Here is a 9165-nt window from a genome sequence, read left to right on the forward strand (position 1 = left end):
AAATCTGGCCTCTGTCCCGACAGACATTCCTCTGCTACTGTTCCTGCCAAGATCACTAATAAACCTGTTGCTAAATTTTAAGACTGCTTTCCCAGCATTATCTGATTTGAGTTTTAAGCAGCATCTGATACTAGTGACCACTATCTCCTTGAAACTGTCTTCCCTTGGTTTTAGTGATATTCATCTTTTCCACCAGTTTCTTAGAATCCTTTGTGCGTTCCATTTCTGTTTATCTGTTCATTGTAGAATCCATAGAAAATTCAATGTTGTACTTGTCATCTCCACATGGATATCCTACCAGCATTTTAAACTGGGAACTTCCTAAACTGAACTCATCATCTCCATCCCTTAGCCCGTTCCCCCTCTGTGCTCCCTTTCTCAGTGAACAGCAATGTCATCCTGGAGTTGGCCCGGTCAGAATCCTGACGTCCGTCACCCTTGGCTCCTTCTGCCACATTCCCCACATCCATCAATCACCAAGGCCCATCAATTTTACATCTTGAATATTTAAAATCCATTTATTTCTTTCTATTCCCAATGTCTCTATGTTAATTTGAGTTATTGTATCTCTCACCTGGTTAATGCAGCAGCCTCCTAACTAGTCTCCCTGACTCCACTTTTGCCCTCTTTCTTCCATTCTTCATATTGCAGCCAGAGCTCTTTCTACACATTCATATCAGGGCGCATGCAACCTCCTTTCCTTACTTTACACCACTTTGATGGTGCCTCATTATCCTCAGGACAGAGTCTAGATTTCTCCACATGACCTTCAAGGACCTTCATCTTGTGTTCTTTGTAATCCTCTCTGGCCTCTTGCCTCTTTAATCCCTAATTAAAGCCTTTTCTCATTCTCAGGTGCTCCCAGAGCCAATAGAATACCTCCACCAAAAATCTTACCACACTCTATTGTCAGTGCCTGTCTCCTTGCTTGTTTCGCTAATTGTTATAAGCACCTTGAGGGCAGCACCGTGTCTGGTTAACTGTACCATGTCCAACACCTTGCACAATGCTGGCACAAATAGCTGCTGAATAAATGACTGTGATTCCAGCCAATGCTTGTGGGCAAGAGTGTTTCAATGACATGGTCTGTCCTGAGAACACTAAGATGATTGTCCTCACGCTTCTTTTGTCAACAAGAATAACATTCGTTGAGCATTTACCATGTGTCATGCAATTTTTCAGGGTTAGGGAAAGAAGCCAAGCCACTTCCTTATTCTTCCACTGAAATGACATTTAAATAAGCTCACTTTCTTTTTTTCTTTTCTTTTATTCCATTGGTGATTAAAACTGAGATCATTCTTATAGGGACTAGCATATAAAACCCCCAAGGACTAATCGCTGACTTTAAGTAACAATGACCTCAGGGTGATAGATTATCCATGATATATTTTGACCATATACATATAGTCATTCATTAGATGCCTGGAAATATTAATGCCAAACCATCACCACTTAAAAATGTGCTTGTTTAGAGATTGTTTTTAAGCTTGTTGAGCTGGACCACATGTTCCCCATCTCCAATAATTAAATGAATAGTGAACTAATAAGCTATCTTTTGGTTTGCTTGTAGGAATGCAATTGTTAATATGTACTGGGAAAACGGAGGTCATTGTGGGGCACGATGAAGTCATTATTGATGAGTCAGTGGAATTTCTGTTGGTTTCCTGGAGCAAACAGATATTTACATATCTGAGCTTTTGAGCATATCTGGCAGGGGCTGAAAAATATAATGTATCTTACATATCAGCTTGCAGTTGCCATCCCAGGAGTCTTTACCCACATTGGTTATAGAACAGTTTGCAAAGTCCTAATGGGAGTAGCCAGGCATTCCTGGATTAAGTTATTCCATTTCATCTTCATGGAGAAGAAGTTGCATTATTTAATGCTCCCTCAAGCCACCATTCACACTGGGGAGAAAAAGTGTTGTCTTAGTCAACTTGAGCTGCTATAAAAAGTACCATAGACTGGGTGGCTTATAACAGTAGAAATTTATTTCTCACGGGTATGAGGCTGGGAAGTTCAAGATCAAGGTGCCAACAGTTTTGGCAAGGGCCAGCTTCCCGGATCATAGACAGCTGTCTTCTCCCTGTGTCCTCACATGGTGGATGGGGCAAGGGAGCTCTCTGGAGTCGCTTTTATAAGGGCACTGATCCCATTCATGAGGGCTCCACTCCCATGACCTAGTCAAGGGTGAAGGTATTAGTAAGTGGGGCCTTTGGGAGGTGATTAGTAATTAGGTCAGGAGAGTGAAGCCTCATGCATGGGATTTGAGCTCTTGTAAAAGAAATCCCACAGAGCTCCCTGCCTCCTTCCATCATGTGAGGACACAGTCAGAGGTCAGTAGGCTGCAATCCAGAAGAGGGCCCTCACCCAACCATGCTGGCACCTTGATCTCAGATTTCCAGCCTCCAAAACTGTGAGAAATAAATTTTTGTGTTTTCTAAGCCACCTAGTCTGTGGCATTTTGTTATAGCAGCCGACAAGGACCAGGACAAATGGATCTTGCCCAAGAAAACTTCCTAGCGTAGAGATAATACCCCAATAGAAAGGCAGGCAGTCAGAATCTTGGGGCAGATGGGGAGACACAGCGAGGGAGACTGAGTGAGATAAACGTTAAGAAATCCCACTGGGGGAAGAGGCAGCTATTCCATAGCTAGCACCCAGAGGGCAGAGGCCAGAGCGCAACCTATCAGCATTGAAAGACTGCATCTTTGTTCCCTCATCCACTCTCTCTCCCTGGGTCTGACCCTGGGGGTGTCTAAAACATTTGCTAGGGAGTTGGATAAAGGAGGAGAGAAGTAGTCAATGACAGCCAGTTCTCTGCTGCAGGCTTTCAAGCCTGAAGACAACTTGATCTAGAAATTTAGATTAAGAATTAGGTTGGAGTTTCAATAACAACTGTTCTGAACTTTTAAAACGACAGACTGTTCTTGGGACTTGAACACCTATGGGACCTGCTTGAGATTTTATCTGGGGCCTGAAAAAATGGTCCATGTTTACTATGGAGTGGTGGACAAGATTAAAACTGCTTTCATGTTCACACTCTGTTGAAACTGTTTTCTTCAAAAAATGGGTCACATATACATTTTGGAATGTTTGCTAAAAAAAAAATTCAGCTTGATACTTTATGACCTCTTTTTACGTGTCTGTGTGTACATCCATACACACATATCATAGACTCATAATCATAGACTTGTACCGTTGGAAGGATATTTAGAGATGTTCTAGTCCAAAACACTCAGTTCATAATGAGGAAAATTGTGCCATTAGGATCTCTTTCAGTTTTAAAGTTCTCTTTGACTTTATGGTATTGACAGCCACTCAAGGAAGATATTGCAGTAAATCACACTTTTCTCTTAGGGATATGCATTAGACTATTGTAAAGCAGGATGAAGTAACCTCTGGTATTGGGGAGGAACTCAGGATACCAGTTGGCCCATTGCTTCTGAAGAGAACATAAGGCTGACCGCTTTTTAAAAAAAATTTGACTGGGGATCTGCCAGCTTAAATAACTGCAGTACTTGACCGAGAGCCAAGCCTGGGAGGCCAAAGACACAGAGTCCAAAGATTGCCCTTGTTTTAGACAAGATCATTCCAATTCACCTTCACAGAATGCTTGGTCCAGGGATTTAGGCTTGTAGGCTTCCAAGATGTCAATCTTTCCATAGAGCCTTGGCTCTGTATCCCTGGGTTTTTCTCCCTACCCCAATGGCAGAGACAAATCCAGAGGGATCTTTCAAGGAGATTTAGGCAGGAAAATAGAGGAGTAGGCAATGGCCACAGTCCATTAATCTCATTTTCTTCTGTGTTCTCCATTTAACATCACCAAATTGCCTCTCCCTTACCACTCAGGAACCACTTATCCTGTGTAGAATATGATTGGCAGGAGGTGGGCACGTCTACTGCAGCTTGGCAAGCATTCCATGGTTGATAGAGCCCTAAAGATGCTAATACCACTCCCCTTCTCTTCTTAGGCCCCCAGTGGTTTTGAAGTAGCAGCAGTGACTGAGTGGTTAAAGTCTCAGAGCAGAGAGGCCATTGCCTGGAGCTGTGTGTGTGTGTCAGGGCCTTGCATATTCAGACAGACACTGAGAGCAGTGACAAGTGTATGGAACCTTCTTGGAGAAATCTCTTGGGCGATATGCATTGATAGAACCCAGGAGTTCAGCATCTCAATGGCCTGGGGATTGAAGGAGAAGCAGGCTTGAACACAAAGATCTCTGTTTCAGCTTCGGGGATCCCCCAGCACAGTTTCAGGTTGACTCTAGTAGGAGACTCAGCTTGTCCCAGCTCTGGGCTAGTAAGCCTCCCTGGCCTGCAAGAGCACACAGGTTCCCACTGCTTAGGTTGCTGGTCACCAAGAATTCTGAAGAAGCTTTAGCTCTATAAGCAAAGCCAAGAACCACTCTGTGGTTTTGCTGACGTTTTCCTTTATAGTTATAGAGGATGAGGAACTTTTCCAGAAAAAAGAGGAGATCTTAACAGCAAAAAGCTTCTTGCCCTTAGAACGTGATACAATAAAATGACTGAATTAATTGAATGACTGCCCATCAGTTTATTCTCATTGGTATTTTAATTATCTCCTATTTTTTTCTCTTATGACTACCTGTTTGCTTTCAAGGAAACTAATAAAATCACCTTTTAATAGAATCACTACTGACCTGGGCCATTGTATTGTATTAATCAGGGTAGGTAATAACTACTGTTAAAACAACTCCTAAATCTCAGTAATTTGAGACTAGAAAGGTTATTTCTTGAAAACATTAAAGTGCAATTGGGTCTTTGGCAACTGGAGTCAGATCACTTCCAGCAAGTGGTTCCACCACCTTCTGGGCCTCAGAGCTCTCCACTGGGTCTTCTGCATCTTTCTCCTGGCGAGGGAATAGAGCCAGCGTGAGTGACCCTATGAGAGGTTTTAGGGAAGTCGGCACATCACAGCCACTCATGCTCAGGATCAGCCCCGGCCTCGCTCCACTGCAAGGGGCTGGGAGAGGTCGTCCAGCACGTGCCTAGGAAGAAGAGGAGGCTGTGGTCTAGGTGCGCACGGCAGTCTCAGCAGCAGCCCACCGATCCTCCTGCAGAGAGCAGTGCGTGTGGGGACTGTGACCCCAGGTTCTAGAGCCTAGCCAGACTGTCTGCACCGGAATTCTGGCCCTGCCACTTGTAGCTGTGTGACCTTCTTTGTCAAATGGGCATCATAATGGTATTCACCTTTTAGGGCTGTGGTGAGGGTTAAACGAGATGATTCCTGTAAGTACGTACTGAACTTAGAACAGTGGCTGCACATGGTAAATGCCTGAGGAATATTCAATGTTCATCATGAACAGGAAGCACTTAGACCAGGCCTGATAAGAGGATGCAAGAGGACATCAGCTGTAGTGTTTCTCCTTTCTCTTACTGTGACTTCAACTACAAATGTCATTTTCTAACACGTTCAAGGTCCTCTACTGACCTCCAACTGCTTCTCCTTTTTGTATTTGTTCTCTTCTTTGCTGCAAGTTTGGGTGGCTATTTCTGTTCCTGATTTTTATTTCTTTCTCCTCCATCATGTACCCTCAAGCTGTAAAAGTCTTCTTTATTTATGCCCCACTCTGGCCTCCAGTCCCCTGCCTGCCATCAAACACCTCCTGAAAAGTTCCTCCTAATGAAACCTTGTCTTTATTGCCCATTTAAAGAATGGCTCTAAATTAAGTGGAGTGGTCCCCTCTGGTTTTCTATTCCCCCTGCTTTTATTGTATCAATTCTCATAGGAAATGAAACCCAGCAGAATCTGGGCTATTAGCAGCAGCCATGCCAGTAACTGGGAATCAGATTTTATGGAGTTGCTGGGATACTGATAGGACAAAGTCAGAAAATAGAACCTGAGATAATTAACAGATTTTGTAATTGCTTTATCTGCATGAAAGCAATCTGGAGAATTTTGGTTGGTATCCTCATAGACAATGAGCTTTATGAGAGAAGGCGTTTTGTTTTATTTGTAGCTGTAGCTCCCTCACCTGGAACAGTGCACATAATGGGTGTTCACAACTTTTTTGCTTAACTGTTAGCAGCAGAAAGGAATGGGTAAATGGTAAATGAGAACAAGGGAACATTTATTTATTAAAGATTACTTTTTTTTCCTACCACTACTTTTTATGGATTTTTAATTAAAAGAGTAAAGTCAATATTAATAAGTATTTTTCTTTGCACCAAAAAGGACACTAGCAATGTTGGAAGGACTAGCATATTTTATAAAAGCATATGTCTTAGGTCCAAATGGCCAGTCTTCTTCATCATATTATTCATTTTCTTTTAAAAATTGTCAAGAAGACACATTCTTCAGATTCAGTTTAATTTAAAAAAGGCAATTACTCATATGTGCACATTGGTGAAAATTTTTTTTTCTTGTGGGGAAGATAAAATGATTCTTAAATTATTTAGAAGGAAAAAACTCATGAAATTTAGCACACACAAAAAAATAGAAAGATAATGACGGCTAATTTGCCCAACCTGTATGAAATACAATATAAAGGTTTACTAAGTGGAACCCAAGGCACTACAGCTGGAATAAGATAGTAGTATCCAGCATTTATTAGTTGTTTTCTTTGTTCCATGCACTGTTAAGTGCTTTACATGCATTAACTAATTTTATCTCATACATAACAATGCCCTGAGGTAGCTACTATTTTTATCTCCGCCCAAGAAGAAAGCAGAGCAGTGAGATTAAGTAACAACCATCCCCACTCACACAGCTGGTTAAGTGTGGGACTGTATTCATATCTAGGGTTCCCCATCCTCAGAGCTTGTAAAAGATCTTTTAGAAGAACTTAACATACGAAAAAGTTTTAATCATGTAAATGTAATCATGTAAAATGTCATATAATACCTCAAAGCTTCAAATGAAGCCCAATGTCACACTCTTACACACACACACTGAATTCTCACACCCCAAAGGCAGCCACTTTCAATTATTTTAGGTTTTGCTGTTACTGAAACAGGAGGGAAGGGGGCAGGGCACAACCTTTAAAAGAATGACATAGCCATAGGACATGACAAAAACTTATTAGAACCAACTAGGTCCAAGATGGCGGAAGGTTCCACTTCCAGTGGACCTTGAGCCTCGTTTTATGCTCATTGTAACACATTAGCATGATAAATGACACCCCCACCAGCGCCATGACAGTTCTGAGGCCAACCATAAAAGGTCAAAAAATGGGCAGTGGCCGAATTCCTGGAAATCCCCACCCCTTCCCCAAAATAGTTGGAATAATGCCCCCACTGGTTAGCCTATGAAATTACCCAGCTCATAAAAACTAACCACCCCATATTTCAGGGCCTCTCACCTTCTGAGATGGCCCACATTGTGTCTGTGGAGTGTGTTCCTCTCTAAATAAATCCATTTCTTACCTATCACTTTGTCTCTCACTGAATTCTTTCTGTAAGGAGACATTAAGAATCTGAGCTTCATTAAGTCCTGAGACCAGGTGTGTGATCTTAATGAAAAGACCATGCGTTCAAGTCCCAACCTGAGTTGTACGGTTTCATTACTATTTAATGAATATTTAATGATATTTCTAAATGTAAACCTCACATTGCTATTTCTTGATATTTTCAATTTTAGACCTTATCTATTGACTTCCGAGTCTGAAAGATGAGGATTTATCTCTTTTCTGCACAATAGTTTCCTATCCTCACCTTATGGTAATTAAACAATAGTTGGTTAAAACAATATTTACTGTTACATTATAATAATATAAATATTATTCACAAAGTCAGGCATAGACCATGATCACATTCTACTTCTTCTAACAACACCCCACCCCTTCTTGGAGTTAATTCCTGTCCCATTTTCTTAGTTGCTTTGTCTTCCATGTACCTATCACAGATTAAGTCCCCCAAATCTCCTCTACAATTATAAATGTCCTCTTGATATAAATCAAACACATCAATCCTATTAGTTTCATTTTGTTTTTCTTTGAAATATCTTGATGCTTGCCATCTTCCTGTTTTTTTTTAAATTAATTTTTATTGGACTACAGTTGATTTACAATGTTGTGTTAGTTTCTGCTGTACAGCAAAGTGAATCAGTTATACATATACATATATCTATTCTTCTTTAGATTCTATTCGCATATAGGTCATTACAGAGTATTGAGTAGAGTTCCCTGTGCTATACAGTAGGTTCTTATTAGTTATTTATTTTATATATATACTAGTGTGTATATGTCAATCCCTATCTCCCCACACGTTGGTGAAATTTTAAAGCAACAACAACAAAAAATCAGAGTCAAACATTACATTCCATTAAATTATTATGGTTTGTAAAGTTAACTTTCAAATGTTAAAGATAAAACACACTTGAGAAGCTTCTTTATGTTTTAAGTTTCTTATAAGAACCAGCATTTCACTGAAAACATAGCAAGAGGTGGATTATTTTTACCTGATGCTCCATGTCTGTGTGTGCACATATTTCGGTCTGGGCTACACGTAGCCAATTCTCTATTACTGGGAACTGCTTTGAAAGTTGAAAGATCCAGGTCTCTTTCCTTCCTTCTCCCCCTTCCAGAGTTCAAGAGCACGGCCACAGGATGGGAAAATGGTTAAGAGAAATGAGAACACAGAAATCAGTTTGTTTTGCTTCTTGTGAGCAGTTGTGTTAAAAGGTATGAGTGAGGAGAGAGAAAGTAATGGATAATTCATTAAAATGCTGTGCCTTAGGAGTACCATCAATGCCTCTCACTTTTGCTAGTGTCATTCCCATAAAGGAAAATTGCTGGATCATGTTCCTCCTGCCCCTCCACCCTGAGAAACTGTAATCTTCACTCCTGACTGGCTGTGGGACTGGCTGGTGAACGGATCAGCTTCATCACGCCCCACCCCCATCCTCTTCTCCACTTCCTACAGAGTCTCAGAAGTTGGCTCTCCTTTCCTGAATAGGTCTACTGATGAAGAAATGAGGTCAAATTAGCAATGAAGTATCATTTTGAGAAAGAAAAAGTTAGCGATGCTAACACTTTTGATACTGGGGCAGGTTTGTCAAATATGTTAAGATTTCCTTTTTGCCTAACCAGTAAGGTTACCATTTTATAAGAACCAGTCCAGATTTCCTCCTACTCTGACCTGTACCACCTACAAAAAGACTCTGGTTTTGAGTGTCAGGATCTTGAAGAGGTACAATGTTGACAC

This window comes from Pseudorca crassidens, chromosome 3, assembly GCF_039906515.1.
Source record: "Pseudorca crassidens isolate mPseCra1 chromosome 3, mPseCra1.hap1, whole genome shotgun sequence".
NCBI classification, from domain to species: Eukaryota; Metazoa; Chordata; class Mammalia; order Artiodactyla; family Delphinidae; genus Pseudorca; species Pseudorca crassidens.